Raw genomic sequence first — 16,226 nt, 5'->3', positions numbered from 1 at the left:
TATGCATTAAATCTTGCTACATAAGTTTTTAATTGTGTGTGTTTATCTCCAGTTCTAAATCCTGGATATATATCAGAATCAACTGGGGAATTTTTGAACATGCCAATGCCCACCAGGTTCCCCAAGACCAATAAAATGAGAATCTGGTGGAGAGTCCTGATATATTTATTTATTTATTTTTTTTTTTTTTTTTTTTTTTTTTTTTTTTTTTTTTTTTGAGAGAGAGAGAGTGCAAGTGGGGAAGAGGGACAGAGGGCAAGGGGAAAGAGAGAATCTCAAGCAGGCTCCACACTGAGCATAGGGCTCTATCCCTTGACCCTAAGGATCATGACCTGAGCCGAAATCAAGCGTCTGATGCTCAACTGACTGAGTCACCCAGGTGCCTCTTGATAACTTTATTTTAAAAAAATTTCTTCCAGATTATTCCAGTGTGTGGTGGTTGAAAAAAAAAAACAAAACTGTTTTTGGTGATGACCAAACAAGAGTGATACACTTTAGTATTAAACATTGCTATTTTTTCTGAAAGTTTTATAATACACCCTTTTAAAATTTAAAAGTGAATTAGGTACACTATTAAAAGAAGAAATAATTGGGGCACCTGGGTGGCTCAGTCGGTTAAGCGTCTGACTTCAGCTCAGATTATGATCTCACAGTTTGTGGGTTCGAGTCCCACATCTGACTCTGCGCTGACAGCTCAGAGTCTGGAGCCTATTTTGGATTCTTTGTCTCCCTCTCTCTCTGCCCCTCCCCTGCTCATTCTCTGTTGCTCCTGGTCCCTCAAAAGTAAATAAACATTAAAAAATTTTTAAAAAGAAAAAAGAATCATTCTGACTCTTTGTGAAAACTACTTCCAACATTTTCTTAGGAGTAGTATACATACAACTAAAACTGTAAGCCTCCTTTATTTTTTTAACCTAAATAAATTGGCTTTAGATATTGATTGAATGGGATCTAATAAGTACATACTCCCTAATGTCCTCGAAATATGACAGTTTTATTACTTCTCAACACTGTTTCAAAAACTATAATTGCATCATACTGTCTCTCTGTGTTCTTTTGTCACTTTCATTCTCTGTTAGATGGCTAATATCAAAATAAATACATACTAAATTACCAAAATGCATTTGTTCTGATGTTATTTTTATTTTTGTTGTTTGTGCTTGGTGCTTTACCATTTCAGTTCTACAGAATATGAGATTCTTCTAAGTAAACATGACACAGATCTGTCTCTACCATCACCCCAGAAGTTTTTGAAGACATTATTACAGAGATTTGGAGGGAAATAGGCCACCCTCTTCTAGCCTCTGCCCCGCCCCATCAATTCTGACTTTTGTGCCTCTGAGAAGCGGCTAAATAACTCAAAGTAGCACCTTGGGATATCTACTATCCAGGCACACTATTCATTTTTTCTCAGTTCTCACTGAGGGATAAATGAGCATTAAGTTTTGTTTTGTTTTGTTTATTTTGGAGTGTGCAAAGGAAAAAAAGATCATTAGTTGTTCTTAAAACATTTTTATGTGAAACAAACTGAAGGTACTTGGACTATTCAAATTTTAAACGGTTGTGTTAATAATAATTGTTAATTATTGAGCACTTTCATGCTAGACACTGTGCTAGGGTGCTTTACCTACATTATCTCATTTAATCCCCACAATAACACTATTATATAGACTGGAAATGCTCCCATTTTACATTGAGAAGCTGAAAAATTAGGTTAAATAACTTACCCAAACTCACACAGCTACCTCAGTAGGACCAAAGTTTGAAAGTAGATCTTTGGGATTCCAAAACAACCCTGACCATTCCCTGCATAATCCAAAAGTACAGTGAAGTCAATGGTTCCCTTTACTATGACCTAAAGGAGAGAGAGAGAGCCTGGGTTCTTCCCATAACTCACACTTTGTCTAGGCACATAATTTGACTCTTGGTTAATAATCAGTCAGCTCAAACAGGTATCGCTTTCTGACCAATCTGTTCGTAACTCATCAATTCAAGAAAAGCAGTCAAGCTGGCCGCAGTTTTGAATAGCTGCCTCAGGAAGATGGTCTTTTCAGTTTGGGATGGAGACACATGGTTGGGAGAAATCACGCTGCCAGTATTTCAGAAAAATATTCAGCTCTGAAAAAAAAGACAATTAAAAACATTTTTTTAAATAAGTGAACATCACATACCCTAAAAGTATGTATGTGGTTTTTTTACTATGAACATTCCTTAATAGTGATTGTACATACATGTAAATGGATACAATGAATATATGTATGTATGTGTATATGTACACACACAGAGATTACTAGCAGGTGAGCATAAATTAAAGCAAGTGTGAATCCTGTCACTTTTTAGTCTTTTCTTCTACACCTGGTAAATTTAAACCCCTACAGGTCATTTTGTCAAAATACAATTTTAGGTTCTGAAATAAAATAGCAGAACAGAAACAATCTATTATAACTCACTGCCAATGTTGCCAGATAACTACAAAAAAATAGAGTGTCTCAGACAGAAATATCAATAACTTTAATGTGTGCGATTTGTTAACAGGGAAGAAAACAAGCAAACTTGCTCTCCGCTGACTGTCACTAATATTTATTCGTCCAGTGACTGTTAATCAAACCAAGTTTACAGTCCCGTACAGCACCTGTCACAGGTGCTGATCATTAATCAGCTATTACGGCAGTTTATTCTGCTGCTGACAAGTCGCAATTTTCCACTGATTCAGCTAGTTTGTCAGGTGGGAATTATGGCATAGCGCATGTGACAAAACACATCACCCTTTTTTTTTTTTTTTTGCATTTTCAGGCTTCTCTCTCCTGCTTTCTCCCCCTTTTTAGACAAACAATATCTGGGAACTCAGAAGTAATAAGGCGGAATGCATAATTAATTACCCAGCTTGCTCTAATTAGGGATGAATAAGTTGTGTCCCTCTCATCATCACAAATGTGGTGATGGGTAATACCAGTTTATGCTGTATTAACTGCAAATATGCAATCCTTCTGAGAGCACTTTTGTTGATGAATTTGATGAATGTGACAATAATTAGCAGAGACAGATGAGAGCTAAATTACTACTGACAATGTAATGCTATCCTGCTCGAGGGCCTGGGAACGTGGCAGGATAACATGGCAGGGACCTGGGCCTCGTTTCTAATTAATAGTCTTTTTTTTTTCTTTTCCTTTTTTTTTTTTTTTTTTTTTTTTTTTTGCCAGTGGGGGAAAAAAGGAGTAACGGTAATTGTTTTCGTAAAAGGCTGCAGGGAGTTATCAGGGTAATAAAGTTAATTAGCAGAACAAACATCCTTTCACTGCCTTACCAGTCTGTGGAAAAGAGGGTAATTCAAACTGCAGAAAGATATGACGAGATGGGATGATAAGAAAAGAAATTTTACACAGGAGGCTAACAGAGAATGATTTTCTCCCTTCATTTCTTGAGCTGGATGGCATGGGAAGAAATTATAGCCCCTTCCTTCAGTTCACAAAGTTCCTCATTGTAAAGAACTTTATCGTTATGATTTTGAGTTTGGGATATAAAGTTAGCTTAGATCACATTCCACTGTTTACTTCTTTCTTTTCCAGGTAGTGATAGGTGTAGTCAATTCAAGCATAGAAGTAAGTTGGAGCATTTGCCAAAGAGAGCACTTAGCTGTATTTCGTCCTACAGAAGTCTGTTTCATTAACTGAATCTTTTGGGGAAAGTGAGAAATTGTTAAATGATTTCCACAAGTACTATTAGTTTATTCTGTGTACATTAAAAAAAATTAAAATGAGATTTTAATAATATACATGCTATTTTATCCTATTTTGTAGTCTCAAAATATCACTTTTGTTAGAATAGGAAAACATTATTTTTCATTTCTGTTGCAGCTTTTCACAAATACAAGTAACTGGTCAAAAAAGGTGAAGGGTTTAATGAATCTCAGTTTTACATTAGAGTTTTATTCAGTTCGATTTCATTCAATTCACACTGCTTGACCTAAGTAGATACAACATAAAGGGAAAACATCCAAACATCTGAAGCTTTTGCAAGTTCATTTTCTCCCTTTAAAGACCATTAGTGGTTGGCCTCTTTTAAACACCAATGCTTGAAACATTTGTTTAATATTAAGTAAAATCAGAAAGTGCCTATGGATTTTCATTCCTTTTAGGCACATTTTTAACAACTTTATTTTGTGCTTTTTAAAATCATTAGATATCTCACAAGTTCTACATACTTACCATGCATATAAATATGTACCCATTTACTGCTTGTCAAAGCTAAATAAAGCAGCCTACTGTAATGACTGTGTTTCATTCTGAAAACATAAGGAGTCAGCAATAACCCTACTTCGCGTTTGACAGCACTGCACCGGGTGACTGTTCAGCACAGAATTCTACAGGAAGAAACCTCTACCAAACACGAGGAAACATCTACCAAAATGGCCTTCACTTCTAAAAGCTGTATTTTTAAAGTGCTATTCTTGTCTCCAAAGACAAGAGCGGTGTGAGGGTGGACTATAACATCGAACTAAGAATCCGAAAACTTGAGTCCTTCACTGGGTCTGCTACTAACAGCTATATGATTGTGAGCATTTCCCTGTCATGCCTCTACTCTTCAATCTCTCTGTGAAGAGAGATTCACAACTCAGTGAAGAAGAGTTTCATCTGTGAAACTGGGTGCCTTCCCTACCTACCTCATAGTATAGTTGTTGACACAAAAGAAATCATTTTTGAACTTTGTAAATGAGATTATCAATGAATATAACGTTAATATGATTACAATTTAGAAAACATCATGAAAAATAATCTTGACACAATCCATCTCCTCTTCATAACCCTCCCATGTAATATTAGTCAGAAACCAGAGCTAAAAGATTTGACCAGAAGTTTTAGAATTCAAGTAAGAGGTACTGAAATCTAGCCTTACTTTGTGACTTTGCTGCTAAATTTACAAGAAAAATTATCATTGTAAAAATACCCCCGAATTCATCTGACCAAAGCTACCTATGTTTCCAAGATTTTCTTAGTCTCTTGTTAGAAAATCCGGTTAAAGTCAAAATTAGAAGAAAATTAAACCATTAATGTAGCAGGATTTCTTAGGCTTGTCAAGTGAACTTCCATTTAAATTTTTTTTTTTTAAGTTTATTTATTTTTGAGACAGAGAGAGACAGAGCATGAACAGGGGAGGGTCAGAGAGAGAGGGAGACACAGAATCAGAAGCAGGCTCCAGGCTCTGAGCCATCAGCCCAGAGCCCGACGCGGGGCTCGAACTCACGGAATGCGAGATCATGACCTGATCCTGAACTCACGGATCGCGAGATCGGACGCTTAACCGACCGAGCCACCCAGGCGCCCCTGAACTTGCATTTAAAAATACCCAAGTTTCTCACAGACAGGCAGACACACACACACACACACACACACACACACACACACACACACCCCAAATTTAGATTGTTATATTTTGCCTAGGATCTTTAGGAACATTTTAAAGTTTTTACCATATAATCAAACTATGTAGGAAAACTCTAGAAGTGAAAGAAGCACTGGATTCTACTTTCAACCATTTATAACAACTGTTATTTAGCTACTGTGTGAGGTAATACATTATAAGATCACTTAAAGATACCGAAAGAGAGAATGAGAAATTATGAAAGAAGTAACACTAAAATCCAAATTGAAATAGTTTTTTCTAGAAATCTATCAGAGTTCTTGTTGTGAGAGAGAGAGACTAACAAGGAGCATTGTTTGTTTGTCTCCTTTGAGACCTACACAGAATTTATTGAATATTCTGGTCTTTTCCTCTCCAGCCACTACCTCCTTCATTAGACCAAAAGGTATGTCCTTTTGGAAAAGTAATGGAGTCCAATCAGCTTACTTCATTGATCTCCAAGGACTGTTGAAAATTGTAAAACTTGCTATGGGATTCTCACACACCAGAAGCCACTAGAAAAAGAATTTTGATATTCAGAACCTCATGAAAAGGTTCCCCTCATCTTTGGATAGAGACCAAAGTGATACTTTCAAGTAAGTAATAATTTCCAATATTAGCCTACTGGGTGAGCTAAGAATGCTTAGGGAAAAAAGTTGAAATTGGAGTTTCACCAATAGAGACTGTAGGCACTGAATGCACATACTGTTGGTATTATTATGAATATTCAGGAAATTTAATTCTTTCTTTTCCTTTTTACTCTGAATTCCTTGGCCATTGTTTTAGAGAGCATTTTGACAAATTCTGTCCTTGAGGACTCTGGGGGCATTTTTGCTTCTTGCATGAGTGAAGAAGAGTGTAAGGTGGTTAAATAGTTACAAAGGACTAAAAATAAACCATAGTTTATTTTTTCAGATTTTGAATTACAAAATAGTTTAAATGTTGTCTCTAATCGAAGTGCTACATTACTATGTAATGAAATTACAATACTGCTTAATGACATTAGGAAACTGCGTGCAAAAAAATATTTGTACACAAGGTGGTGATGTTAGCAACCAACTACAGTACTTTTATTCCACAATAAATAACAACAGATTGTTTTTCCCTGAGTGGTCTCCAAAGGGTATGTTCAGGTACTCATATAATGATAGTATGTAAGGGCACAGGGCACATAAGAAACCTGTCATCATGTATCATTAAAGTCAAAGGGAAGGAAAAGAAAAAAGACAAATCACGAAAAAGAGAGTAACTTCAAAAGAATAAAATTACATTTACATGTAGTAAGGATTCAAGTATCCAGCTTTTAATACCTTTTAATAAGTTTCTGTTGACACTTACTTGGATATTTAAGTCCAAAGATTAAATCCTAAATGTAAAACTGTTTCTTTAGCTCTAATAAATTATTCCCACTTCTCAGAAAGATTTCCTCAGAAAGGCTTTACCTCACAACCTCCCCCCGCAACCTTTACAAACAGTTTTCTTTATCCCAATCCTGACTACACCATTGATCCATTGAGGGCAATGTCTTTTCCTCTATTCATGTCTCTTGTGTATAAATTCAAGTTTTGAGGTTTATGTTAGCACAATTCAGAACAATTAAAAAGTGAGGCTTGTCATAATAAATCACAAACTTTATTTCTCATGAAATGTTGGACTTACTAACCTCATCATCAATACTAAAATATAAATTAACCAATATGTGCAAATACTTAAACTAGTTCATATTGTTTGTCTATTGGTAAGTTGATAATAACCTCTAAGACATAGGTAATTAATTTTATTATTTGGCCCCCCACACCCAACTATTTATCATAGTTAAATATACTTATTCTCAAATACGTTTCTAAAAAGGCAAATGATGACATCACAGAACTTGTCGGTTACGAGGCAGAACACTTGTGTGCCATGCATGAAAAAGGTAGGCGGTTGTGTTTTCAATTTCTAGATTTTTCTCCCAAGATGAAAAGAGCAGCAATTGTTGCTTGCAAGCTAGAAAGCAAAATATCTGTTCTTGAATTATCTAAGGATGAGTCAGAAACTTAAGCCCAAAGAAAAGTAATAAATGACAACAGATGTTTGTAAACCTGTGCTCCCCTGTTCGGTGTTTCTACGTGTTGTTTTGCCTTGATGTGCTGTCAGCCGCCTCTCACCTGGGAGTAGTGATATCTTATCAAAGCCCAAACAGTTCCTCTTCACAACAGACAGATAATAGTGCCTTTCAATTTATCATACTGGAAGTCTAAAAGAACCATGGGAACGATTGGTCAGGTGACAGCTTGATGGACAGTTTGACAGCCCTTAAAGCATCATGGGAAATGGTTGTCACCTGATTTTCAGAGCGACCAGGGAGATAACCTTCAGAATGATGAGGAAAACAAAAATCTGAATATTTGTATAAGATCCATTGGCAGCATCAGTGCTCACTTAAGTGATAATAGGTATGCATTTAGATTACTCAAAATGTTATTATCAAACCTGAGAGCTCTAACTCCAGAAGTGCCCTTCATCTCTTTAGATGCCTTTTACATTTTTATTCAAATGTCATTTGAAAAGCATATACATAATATAGGGCTTTTGATTTTAAAGAGACACAATAAAACATTTTATTTAACCACATGCCAAATATATTAGCTGACCATTAATATTCTCCAGATTTTAAATCTACTCTCCTGTTGACAAATCCTTGTACACCTTTTCCTAAATATTGTTTGCACATTGCAGTTCTAATTAGAAAGGCTGTCGTAAAGAATCCTATGTGTCAGATTGAACACTCTGGGCTAACTCAACCTCACGAAGGTCAGTGTAGCCTTGGTGTGAGAAGCAAAATAAGAGAAATCAATTTGAAGATCTTTGGCGCAAAAGTGTTTCAGTCTGTGTTTATTCATTCATACAGCCAACAAATAGGAATTGAGCACTTACTACACACAGGGTCTCCACTGGATGTATAAAGATGAGAAAGATTAAGCTCCAGCCTCAAAGTTGTCTCTAGCATGTTTTCTCTTGTGTATTGTATGTGCATTTACAATAGTTTAATGGCTTGATCTGAAGAAATTTGGCCTGAAAATTAAGATTTCAAATAAAAAAGTAAGTACTCACTGTTTATACATTTATTGAGCGTCTCCCAAGTTGAAAGAATGATTTTAGAAACAGTAGGGAGGTAAAAAAGATTTGAGATGTAATTCCCATCATTGAGGAGGACTCTAGACATCCCAAACCTCAGTCCCTTAGATATTTCATCTACTTTTTTTTCCAGAATAGACACTTAATAAATTTCTCTTTTAAAATAATATCTAACATACAGAAAAGTTATAAGAATTGTGCAAAGAACTCCTTTATACTCATTGTCCAGAATTCACCAATTGTTAACATTTTGCCACATTGGTTTTTATCACTGCTATTCTCTCTCTCCTTCACACATCCACCCTTCCTCCTTCCTCCCTCTCTTATTTAGCTATCTATTTAATATTACCTTTTTTAGTAGAGGGGAATGAGATTAGATTTATGTCTGATTCATCTTTACGCTCCTTCATAAAATCTAGCAACTACCTTGTATATGCTTAATAAATATATATATGAATGAATGAAAAATGATAAATAATAATCAACCTAAACCTAGTCTTTGATATCTTACATTTGTGTTTACACATCAATATAAAAGATATTGAGTAAAAAGATATTATTCGTCTAAAATATATGTACTATTTTATAAAATATGAATCTTCCCTCAATTATGTCTGATCAACAAGAGATTTAATAAGATAAATAAATAATATAATAAAATTAAAATATTACAGCAAAAGGTCAGGTGACTTTCCAAAGGAAGTAAAAGAAGTTTCAGGTGCTTCTGGACCTTTGTCTTTGGGACAAATAGACCAACTACAGATACTAGACAAAAAGCAGGGATTTAAACAAAAACCATCTTTCTGAAAAAGACTCTGGCATCATTCTTGAAACTGGTACCATTTGGCTGCTTGACACTTTTGGGAAAACACTCTGCTTTCACAAATTCTGATGCTTTGGATTCACATTCCAACATGATTTTCCAAGAGAAGCCAGACACATTGTGAGAACGTTCTCAGTGTTTTCCAGGGAAATGAAAAAAAGCCAGTAAATAATTTAAATGACTATTAACAACAAAATGTTCTCCATGTAATTCTTCACAAGACACATGATTTGAAAAAAAAAAATTTTTTTTAATGAAGCCGAAGTTTGCAAATGCAAAGCAAAATGCTTTTTGGGTGCCATATGCAAATTTAAATACTTAGAGACTGATAAAAACAAAGTTTGCTTATTTCCAATTGGGAAGACAAGATGTGGGAGGAAGATTTGTAATAACTGATACATGGACAAGGTCCCAATGCTACAGAATAACTGAATTCAGAATCATTTCTGAATCAGAGCTGGAGTTTAAATGTGTCTCCTTTCCTTGTTGAAATAAACCCATGCAGCATCAGGTTGTAACAGGTCCCAGATGTAGTCCCCAGCTCACCCTCACCCGATATGAGTTAAGTTTCATTGTTAACAACTAATGTAGTCACTTAAGCCAACGAAATAAAATAAGCTAAATATAAAGCCAGAAGCAAGGTCTTATAACATATTTCATCGTAACGCCAAAATCTGTGGGCTGGCAGGTTAGAATAAGCACTAGTGCTGGGTTTTCAGTCAGACTGAAATTTTCACAGAAAGAAATTTTCAGACTAAAAATTTCACAAAAAGAAACAAAAATGATCAGTTAAGTCACAAAGCTATTTTAAAATTATGACGTGCACTTGCCCATCATCAATTTCAACATGCACAATTAGCTTGACTGTTAAGCAACATTTTGAAGAGACAAAAGTCTTAAATTATTGGCTTATGTAAGTTATACGCATCATGGACTTTTGAAAGTCCATGCTTACTTGCAGTGTATAAAATTGGTGATCTCTTAGCTCAAAACATGTAAATATCACCGTTTGGACTCTTCTGCTAAGGTGTAACAGGGTCTGTGGTATGAGACACTAAGAGAATTGTAAGCCTTATGATACAAATTACACAATTAAAGTCATTTCTTTTAGCTTTTTCTTCTTTCAAGGTATGTACATTACACTTCAAATGTGGGAAATTCTGGATCCATTTTCCCTTATTTTTCTGACAGTGTCTTCCTAGATTTGGTAGATATTGGTACGCAAAACACAAAAAGCTTCCCTTTCTGTGCCTTATTTTATATAGGCTTTTTTGTCATTCATTTTAAATGATAAAAGACATATAGCTTGTACAATTAGAAAATAGGCTTAGGATTTTAAAATCTTCTGAGCTCATCATGTTTGTTCTGTATCTTTCCAGTAAACTGAAAGCTTGTTAGGGAAGTGAATCAATGACTGTGTTGGTTTTTTTCTTTTTTAAAGGCATTTAGAAAAGCTGTCTGATTTTCTTTTCTTTTTTTAATGTTTATTTATTTTCGAGAGACAGAGAGAGACAGAGTGTGAGTGGGGCAAGGGACAGAGAGAAAGGGAGACACAGAATCTGAAGCAGGCTCCAGGCTCTGAGCTGTCAGCACAGACAAGACAAGCCTGATGCAGGGCTTGAACACACAAACTGTAAGTGTGACCTTGACCTGAGCCAAAGTAAGACGTTCAACCTACTGAGCCACACAAGCACCCCTAGAAAAGCTGTCTAATTTTCTTAATGCCAAAAAGGAACTGAAAAATCGTAACTAACTCTCGTTACTTTTACAACTTCTTAGAGCTAAAAAGGTTTGATTTTTGTTTCTTTTTTTTCTTTTCAGTAAAAATATAAAAATTTAGAAGAGGGAAATATGGCAGCATATCTCACTAATACTGTTGTAAACATGCTATTCAGGGGTGCCTGGGCGGCTCAGTAGATTAGGCGTCCAACTTCAGCTCAGATCATGATCTCATGGTTCGTGGATTGAGCTCCACTTTGGGCTCTGTGCTGACAGTGAGGAGCATGCTTGAGATTTTCTCTCAATCTCTCTCTCTGCCCCTCCCCTGCCCACTGTCCCTCTCTCTCAAAAATAAATAAATATTTTTTTAAATGGAAAGAAGCATATGCTATTCAATGATTTAAGCTAAATATTTACATTTATAAGACTATGTCTTGAATGTAGAAAGGGACTTGAGTTTAGCTTTCTGTCTACTTCTCAGTTATGATTTGTGATTATTCAGAGATATATGATAAACTTTCTCAACCTCACATATATACCGAATAATCCTAGGATTATAAAAATTGCACCTTATATGGTTCAACTTTCACTTCTACCTAACTCATTCTCATAAATTCTTCTTTTGAAGGATGTAAGAAGATTGCAAGTAACTGCACAGTATCTCCTGTAACACAGCCTACTCCCAAAGAGAGCTAATTCCCTTCTCTTTATGTTAGAATATTTATTTATTGACTTGTGTCAAAAGGCAGGTTATTCAATGTCTTAACACTTTTCCTTCAATTACACCAAAGCATAAACCAATATATCAGAAGATACTAATCCTTCTGCGGGGCTGATTTAATAAAAAGGATGCAGCACGGGGACACCTGGGTGGCTCAGTCAGTTAAGCGTCTGACTTGGGCTCAGAGCCTGCTTCGGATTCTGTGTCTCCCTCTCTCTCTGCCCTCCCCGGCTCACATTCTGTCTCTGTCTCTGTCTCTCTCAAAATATAAATAAACATTAAAAAAATTTTTTTAAGGATGCAGCACAAAAATTATTTTAAATCATAAGACTAAAACATTGACGATGTTCAGAAAACAGTCTTTCTCAAAGGCAGGAAAAAAGATTATTTGCCAACCTTAGTAAAAGCCAATCAAATTTCCCTTTAACTATTTTTCTCTACAAATCGATGAAGCAATAGTAATAGAATATTTGGATTATGTTGTCCAATATGCTTATTTAGATACCTAAAAACTTCAAAAGAGAGGAGCTTGGGTGACTCAGTCGGTTGCATGCCCAACTCTGCATTTCAGCTCAGATCATGGTCCCAGGATTCTGGGATCTGCCCTATGTCGGGCTCCACACTGAGCATGGAACCTGCTTAAGATTTTCTCTCTCTCTCTCTCTCTGCCCACTCCCTCACTCGCACACACACTTTCTCTCTTTCTCTCTCTTATGTAAAAATTAAATTAAAAATTTTTTAAAAACTTCAAAAGATATGCAAAGTATTGTTCACATTTTGTTACTATGAAATCAAGGAGGAAGTTAACCTCAAAATATAACAACACAATGGGGCGCCTGGGTGGCTCAGTCGGTTAGGCGGCCGACTTCGGCTCAGGTCATGATCTTGCGGTCCATGAGTTCTAGCCCTGCGTCGGGCTCTGTGCTGACAGCTCAGAGCCTGGAGCCTGCTTCATATTCTGTGTCTCCCTATCTGACCCTCCCCTGTTCATGCTCTGTCTCTCCCTGTCTCAAAAATAAATAAACGTTAAAAAAAATTTTTTTTTAATTAAAAAAATATATATATAACAACACAACAAGTACTTGTTCAGTCACAGGCATTGTGTTCAACTACTTGGACTATCTCATTTAAACCTCACAACTGTTGAGATAGACATTATTATTGTTATTATTATTATTATTCTCATTTTACAGATGAGAAAGTTGTCAATGAGAGAGTAAGCAGCCTGGTCAAGTTTATATAGTATGTAAGTGTGGGGGTTGAAATTCCAAATAATTTACACAAAACTCATTATGCTCATTTGAATGTGAGCTTTAAAGGAAGAACAGTCTTTTTATCCAAAAAAAAAAAAAAAAAAAAGAAAAATTGTGCTATAACTATTTCTTTACCTTTCATCTCTTAGGTAATAGTAAAATCTAATTCTAAATATTTAAAGTATTTGTTTAAATTTTGTTTCTCAAATTTTGTTGGCCTTAGAAACCATTTACGCTCTTAAAAATGACTTAAGACCCCAAAGAGTTCTTGTTTATATAAGTTGTATCTATCAATATTATCATATTAGAAACTGAAACTGAGAAACTTAAAACATTTAACAATTAATTAAAAAATAACAATAAGGAACCCACTATATGTGAACATTAATTTTTTAGAAATAACTGTAGTTACCTCATGAAAAAAATGGCATTACTTTATATTTGTTTCAAATCCTATAATATATGGCTTAAGAGAAGATAGCTGAAGGCTCATATCTGCTTCTGCACTCAATCTATTGTGATTTTGAAGTACATCAAGAAAACTTTCACAAATGTGTAGTTGGAAAAGGGAGTATTTTAATAGCCTTTTCAGATAATGATGCATATTATTCTTTGATACAACTTCAAAATTAGACAAGTGTGGTTTTTTAAATGATAATTTCAATAAGGAATTTGAAACAATATTGGTGGACTTTTTGTGCATTGTTATATTAAAATCCATTGGGTTTCTTTGCACTTTGAGTAGATCTTTTACCTACACATGTTTTTGAAAAACTGTTAGTCTTTTGGAAAATATTAGTTCACTTCAAACCTTCCAAATGTTGACACATTTCATTATACAATATTTAAAAATCAAATCATATTGATTAATATCACCACTGATCTTACCATAAAGTTGGCTTGCAACTCAAACAGTCCTAATGCAGTAGTCCTCCCTTATCCACAGGGGATATGTTCCAAGATTCCGGGATTCCCAGCACATGCCTGAAATCAGGGACAATACTGAACCCTATTCCCTCCATGGGTTATTTTCTGTACGTACATACCTATGATAAAGTTTAATTCATAAGTTAAGCATACTAAGAGATTAGCAACAATAACTATTAATAAATAACTAATAATAATAATTAATAATTAATAACTAATAATAAAATAGAATAAGTTTAACAATATACTCTAACAAAACTTATGTAAATGTCTTATCTCTCTCAAAATATCTCATGGCACTATACTCACCCTTATTGTGATGATATGAGATGAAAAAATGCCTACCTAATGAGATGAAATGCAGTGAATGACATAGGTATTGTGACATAGTGTTAGGCTACCATTGACCTTCTGACATACTGAAAGATGATCATCTGCTTTCAGACCATGAGTGACCATAGGTAACTGAAATTGTGGAAAGCAAACCTTGGATTGGGTGGACTACTGTAGTGCTTCTGTTGAAACAACTGTACTATTTCAGTACACAGAAGTACTTTATGCATATTCCCATTTTGTTTTTCTTTCACAGAATATTTAAAAAGACATGTACTCAGGGGAGCCTTCGTGGCTCAGTCTGTTAAGCATCCAACTTCCCCTCAGGTCGTGATCTCACAGTTTGTGAGTTCAAGCATCACCACATGGGGCTCTCTGCTATCAGCTCAGAGCCAGCCTTGGATTCTCTATCTCCTCTCTCTGCCCCTCCCCCGCTCTCTCTTGCGCTCTTTCTCTTTCTCAAAAATAAATGTTAATTTTTTAAAAAAAGACATGTACTCAAGGGACAAGATTTATTAAAACTAATAACTTTAACTGTTTAATCAAGGAAATTCTCTTTTTTTATTATTATTTTTTTTAATGTTTATTTTTGAGACAGAGTGCAAGCAGGGGAGGGGCAGAGAGGGACACACAGAATCCCAAGCAGGCTCCAGGCTCTGAGCTGTGCTCTCTGAGCACAGAGCCCTATGAGGCGTTCAGACCCAAGGACCACGAGATCATGACCTGAGCCGAAGTCGGATGCTTGACCGACTGAGCCTCCCAAGCACCCCTAATCAAGGAAATTCTTAAGTGAAACTGGCCTTTTTTCATTAGTGTAACTGAGTGGAAGTGAAAAATGTAATGACTACTAATACAGTTTAGTGCCACTGTCTTAAGTCACCAGAAGCTTACTCACTGTTGTTTGCGCACATTTGGTGCACAATACCAACTCAGTGAAAAAGCAAGTAACCTATTATTATTATCATCATAAAAATGGTTTTGAATTCATTGACCACCTGAAAGGGTCCCAGGGACCTCAAGAGTCTGCAGACTAGATTTTTACAAGCTTTAATTTAGGATTATACTCTCATTCTGCCAATCAAATAGTCCCTTGATGGGGCACCTGGGTGGCTCAGTCGGTTAAGCGTCCGACTTCGGCTCAGGTCACGATCTCGCAGTCCGTGAGTTCGAGCCCCGCGGCGGGCTCTGGGCTGATGGCTCGGAGCCTGGAGCCTGCTTCCGATTCTGTGTCTCCCTCTCTCTCTGCCCCTCCCCCGTTCATGCTCTGTCTCTCTCTGTCTCAAAAATAAATTAAAAAAAAAAAAAAAACAAAAAAAAAAACCAAATAGTCCCTTGATAATTCTAGAAGAGGAATTAAAAAGGGATAGAAATGTTGCATATAAAATTTTTTTATGCCTTTGATTCTTAGTTCTCCTTGTCATATTATAACAATTAAATAAAACTTGGCCTTTTCACATGCTATAAAATTCTGAATTCATTTCCTTTTAATTGATTATCTGGATTATTATGGAACCATGTCTATGCCTGCAAGTTATTACACTGTTTTAAAAGGCTTTTTGAACAACATATTAGGAGGAAGAGAGAGTAGACAAGTGATAAGCTTTTCCCAGTCTATAAATTAGTTACTATATATAAACGGCTTACCAGGTAAAGTCATTCAGGTCAATAGGGTATCTTTCACTAATCAACCTCTACATTAATTTACTAATTTCTCTGTACCTCCCAAAGTGAGAACTCTATCTGGATGTATTATTTGTGCTCACTATTTTGAATATATTATGAATATATTATGATGCAATTGAAGATACACAAATTGTGGATATTAGATCTTTTCTGTAACTAATTCAAGAATGAAATAATATATGTTGTTTAGAAGTCAATTTTCATGGGTAAATGATAGAAACTAGCCCTAAATTGAACCTTAGGTGAATTC

The 16,226-nt window shown here is 35.5% G+C and overlaps 2 long non-coding RNA genes across 9 annotated transcripts in view; one reads left to right on the top strand and one right to left on the bottom strand.

Moving 5' to 3' along the window:
- The window catches only part of LOC132683420 (uncharacterized), a 35,862-nt gene extending 21,700 nt beyond the window's left edge, over positions 1 to 14,162 (bottom strand). For 2 of the 3 annotated variants that reach the window (XR_009612218.2, XR_009612217.2), the window contains exons 1-2: positions 13,922 to 14,162; positions 1,728 to 2,118 (exon numbers count right to left, since the gene is read on the bottom strand). This is a non-coding gene — a long non-coding RNA (uncharacterized LOC132683420). The remainder of the gene's footprint in view (positions 1 to 1,727; positions 2,119 to 13,921) is intronic. The other variant, XR_009612219.2, reaches the window with a different exon arrangement.
- The window catches only part of LOC144617434 (uncharacterized), a 728,263-nt gene that overhangs the window by 565,367 nt on the left and 146,670 nt on the right, over positions 1 to 16,226 (top strand). For 4 of the 6 annotated variants that reach the window (XR_013557980.1, XR_013557974.2, XR_013557977.2 and 1 more), the window contains one exon: positions 5,777 to 5,993. The exons of the other annotated variants lie outside the window; for them this stretch is intronic. This is a non-coding gene — a long non-coding RNA (uncharacterized LOC144617434). The remainder of the gene's footprint in view (positions 1 to 5,776; positions 5,994 to 16,226) is intronic. 6 annotated transcript variants of the gene reach the window in all.

The sequence above is a fragment of the Panthera onca genome, chromosome C2 (assembly GCF_046562875.1).
Source record: "Panthera onca isolate mPanOnc1 chromosome C2, mPanOnc1 haplotype 2, whole genome shotgun sequence".
NCBI lineage: Eukaryota > Metazoa > Chordata > Mammalia > Carnivora > Felidae > Panthera > Panthera onca.
The sequence above is the reverse complement of the archived record's forward strand: the minus strand, read 5'-3'. Positions and strand labels throughout refer to the sequence as shown.